Source organism: Rhinoderma darwinii, unplaced genomic scaffold (assembly GCF_050947455.1).
Source record: "Rhinoderma darwinii isolate aRhiDar2 unplaced genomic scaffold, aRhiDar2.hap1 Scaffold_3033, whole genome shotgun sequence".
Taxonomy (NCBI): Eukaryota; Metazoa; Chordata; class Amphibia; order Anura; family Rhinodermatidae; genus Rhinoderma; species Rhinoderma darwinii.
The window spans coordinates 20,296-25,000 of NW_027463303.1; positions in this window are offsets into that span (position 1 = coordinate 20,296).

Genomic DNA, 4,705 nt, shown 5'->3' on the forward strand with positions numbered 1-4,705 from the left:
GTGCCTGCCTATTGCACCCGTGGGGGGATAGAGGAGCCATGGGGAAGCTGTGCCAGCCCGGGGGCAGCCCTGTACGAGCTCCACAGCACCCGCGGCGAGTCCCGCCGTGTCCACCCGGCTGCCAAGCACTTCCGGTCCGCGAGTGATGCATGACAGCGGCCGGGAGCCAGCTCCGCCTATCAGCGGCGGTGTGCCTGCCTTCTGCACCCGTGGGGGGATAGAGGGGCCCCGTGGGAGCTTGTGGATGCCGGCAGCTTCCTTGTGGGAGCTCCACAGCGCCCGCGGCGAGTCCCGTCGTGTCCACCCGGCTGCCAAGCACTTCCGGTCCGCGAGTGATGCATGACAGCGGCCGGGAGCCAGCTCCGCCTATCAGCGGCGGTGTGCCTGCCTTCTGCACCCGTGGGGGGATAGAGGGGCCCCGTGGGAGCTGCTGCATGCCGGCAGCTTCCTTGTGGGAGCTCCACAGCGCCCGCGGTCCTCTGCGGACTTCCAGGGCAAGAGCGGTAGGAGCCTCCACCTCATGCCGACCTCCTGGAAGTCCCCGTCGGCCTAGCTCGCGGGTCGGTCCCGCTGTGGTTTTTTTTACCTTCTTAATAAAAAAACTTTTTTTTTTTATGGTATTTTCCGAAGCCCCAAGCCCACCTGCATTTGCACGAGCAAGGCCACCTCGGTGACTCCTACCGAAAGCGGCCGGGAGCCATCTCCGTGTACGAGCGGCGTGTGCGGCGTGTGCCTGCCTATTGCACCCGTGGGGGGATAGAGGAGCCTTGTGGAAGCTGTGCCAGCCCGGGGGCAGCCCTGTACGAGCTCCACAGCACCCGCGGCGAGTCCCGCCGTGTCCACCCGGCTGACAAGCACTTCCGGTCCGCGAGTGATGCATGACAGCGGCCGGGAGCCAGCTCCGCCTATCAGCGGCGTGTGCCTGCCTTCTGCACCCGTGGGGGGATAGAGGGGCCCCGTGGGAGCTTGTGGATGCCGGCAGCTTCCTTGTGGGAGCTCCACAGCGCCCGCGGCGAGTCCCGTCGTGTCCACCCGGCTGCAAAGCACTTCCGGTCCGCGAGTGATGCATGACAGCGGCCGGGAGCCAGCTCCGCCTATCAGCGGCGGTGTGCCTGCCTTCTGCACCCGTGGGGGGATAGAGGGGCCCCGTGGGAGCTGCTGGATGCCAGCAGCTTCCTTGTGGGAGCTCCACAGCGCCCGCGGTCCTCTGCGGACTTCCAGGGCAAGAGCGGTAGGAGCCTCCACCTCATGCCGACCTCCTGGAAGTCCCCGTCGGCCTAGCTCGCGGGTCGGTCCCGCTGTTTTTTTTTTTACCTTCTTAATAAAAAAACTTTTTTTTTTTATGGTATTTTCCGAAGCCCCAAGCCCCCCTGCATTTGCACGAGCAAGGCCACCTCGGTGACTCCTACCGAAAGCGGCCGGGAGCCATCTCCGTGTACGAGCGGCGTGTGCGGCGTGTGCCTGCCTATTGCACCCGTGGGGGGATAGAGGAGCCTTGTGGAAGCTGTGCCAGCCCGGGGGCAGCCCTGTACGAGCTCCACAGCACCCGCGGCGAGTCCCGCCGTGTCCACCCGGCTGACAAGCACTTCCGGTCCGCGAGTGATGCATGACAGCGGCCGGGAGCCAGCTCCGCCTATTAGCGGCGGTGTGCCTGCCTTCTGCACCCGTGGGGGGATAGAGGGGCCCCGTGGGAGCTTGTGGATGCCGGCAGCTTCCTTGTGGGAGCTCCACAGCGCCCGCGGCGAGTCCCGTAGTTCACCCGCCCGACATGCACTTCCGGTCCGCGACGGACTTCCAGGGCTCAAGCGGTAGGTGCGGCCACCTCATGCCGACCTCCTGGAACTCCCCCTCGGCCTGGCTCGCGTGTCTGTCTTCATTCACGTTTTGGAGGAAAAACCCTATGAGGTTTTTATTTTGGCCTTCAGCCAAGCAGCAGTTCCAGGAGGCCGGGCATTTTGGCACCTCCCACCGGTGTAATTGGCGAGGTGACACTTTTAGGGGTGTGAACATCTCCTACGCCTGAAATACTGTGAGAGGGAGAACTTGCTCCGCCTCCCAAGTCCAACACTTCCAGGACGAGAGGAGGGCGGGAGGCGTTCCCTGCTTAGGCCGAATGCGGCTTCCAGGGAGATAGCGGCACCAAGCCGCCCTCTCACGCCGCTGCCCTGGATGTCCCCGTCGGCCTCGCTCGCGGGTTGGTCCCGCTGTTTTTTTTTACCTTCTTAATAAAAATTTTTTTTTTTTTATGCCATTTTCTGAAGTCCCAAGCCCACCTGGAGTTGCACGAGCCCGGCCACCTCGGTGACTCCTACCGAAAGCGGCCGGGAGCCACCTCGGTGTACGAGCGGCGTGTGCCTGCCTATTGCACCCGTGGGGGGATAGAGGGGCCCCGTGGGAGCTGCTGCATGCCGGCAGCTTCCTTGTGGGAGCTCCACAGCGCCCGCGGTCCTCTGAGGACTTCCAGGGCAAGAGCGGTAGGAGCCTCCACCTCATGCCGACCTCCTGGAAGTCCCCGTCGGCCTAGCTCGCGGGTCGGTCCCGCTGTTTTTTTTTTTACCTTCTTAATAAAAAAATCTTTTTTTTTTTATGGTATTTTCGGAAGCCCCAAGCCCACCTGCATTTGCACGAGCAAGGCCACCTCGGTGACTCCTACCGAAAGCGGCCGGGAGCCACCTCGGTGTACGAGCGGCGTGTGCCTGCCTATTGCACCCGTGGGGGGATAGAGGGGCCCCGTGGGAGCTGCTGCATGCCGGCAGCTTCCTTGTGGGAGCTCCACAGCGCCCGCGGTCCTCTGAGGACTTCCAGGGCAAGAGCGGTAGGAGCCTCCACCTCATGCCGACCTCCTGGAAGTCCCCGTCGGCCTAGCTCGCGGGTCGGTCCCGCTGGTTTTTTTTTTACCTTCTTAATAAAAAAATCTTTTTTTTTTTATGGTATTTTCGGAAGCCCCAAGCCCACCTGCATTTGCACGAGCAAGGCCACCTCGGTGACTCCTACCGAAAGCGGCCGGGAGCCACCTCGGTGTACGAGCGGCGTGTGCCTGCCTATTGCACCCGTGGGGGGATAGAGGAGCCATGGGGAAGCCGTGCCAGCCCGGGGGCAGCAGTTTACGAGCTCCGTAGCGCCCTGCGGTCCTCGGCGGACTTCCAGGGCAAGAGCGGTAGGCGCGGCCACCTCATGCCGACCTCCTGGAAGTCCCCGTCGGCCTGGCTCGCGTCTCGGTCCCGCTGTGTGTTTTACCTTCATAATAAAAAAAACTTTTTTTTTTTATGGTATTTTCTGAAGTCCCAAGCCGACCTGCAGTTGCAGGAGCTCGGCCACCTCGGCAACTCCTACCGAAAGCCGTGAAATAGGAAGTACAAACGGGAGCTGCTCCCGTTCCAAGCCGGGAAGGACTTCCATGGTGTGACCGGTAGGTAGTGACACCTCCTGCCGGCCTCCTGGAAGTCCCGGTCGGCCTGGCTGGCAGGTCTGTCTTCATTGACGTTTTGGAGGAAAAACCCTATGAGGTTTTTATTTTGGGCTTCAGCCGGGCAGCAGTTCCAGGAGCCCGGGTACTTTGGCACCTTACCCCGGTGTATTTGAGGTGGTGACACTTTTAGGGGTGCAAATATCTCCTTCACCTGAAATCCTGTGAGAGGGCATTTCTGCTCCGCGTTCCAAGTCCTAACGGTTCTTCCTAGCGGGAAGTCCTAACCGTTCGTGGCCGAGAAGGACTTCCATGGTGTGACCGGTATGTAGTGGCACGTCATGCCGGCCTCCTGGAAGTCCCCGTCGGCCTGGCTGGCAGGTCTGTCTTCATTGACGTTTTGGAGGAAAAACCCTATGAGGTTTTTATTTTGGGCTTCAGCCGGGCAGCAGTTCCAGGAGCCCGGGTAAGTTGGCACCTTACCCCGGTGTATTTGAGGTGGTGACACTTTTAGGGGTGCGAATATCTCCTTCACCTGAAATCCTGTGAGAGGGCATTTCTGCTCCGCGTTCCAAGTCCCTACGGTTCTTCCTAGCGGGAAGTCCTAACCGTTTGTGGCCGAGAAGGACTTCCATGGTGTGACCGGTATGTAGTGGCACGTCATGCCGGCCTCCTGGAAGTCCCCGTCGGCCTCGTTGGCTGGTCGGTCCGGTGCACCTGGACTTCCACGAAAGAACTTTGGTGCATTCTTTCTGGAGTCCCAGGCCGACCAGCAGTTGTAGGAGCTCGGCCACGTTGGCGAGTCCAACCGAGAGTACCGTGAAGGAGGACGTGCTGCACGTTCTAGCGGGAGCTGCACCTGGTCCAACCCGAGAAGGACTTCCATGGTGTGACCGGTATGTAGTGGCACGTCATGCCGGCCTCCTGGAAGTCCCCGTCGGCCTGGCTGGCAGGTCTGTCTTCATTGACGTTTTGGAGGAAAAACCCTATGAGGTTTTTATTTTGGGCTTCAGCCGGGCAGCAGTTCCAGGAGCCCGGGTAAGTTGGCACCTTACCCCGGTGTATTTGAGGTGGTGACACTTTTAGGGGTGCGAATATCTCCTTCACCTGAAATCCTGTGAGAGGGCATTTCTGCTCCGCGTTCCAAGTCCCTACGGTTCTTCCTAGCGGGAAGTCCTAACCGTTTGTGGCCGAGAAGGACTTCCATGGTGTGACCGGTATGTAGTGGCACGTCATGCCGGCCTCCTGGAAGTCCCCGTCGGCCTCGTTGGCTGGTCGGTCCGGTGCACCTGGACTTCC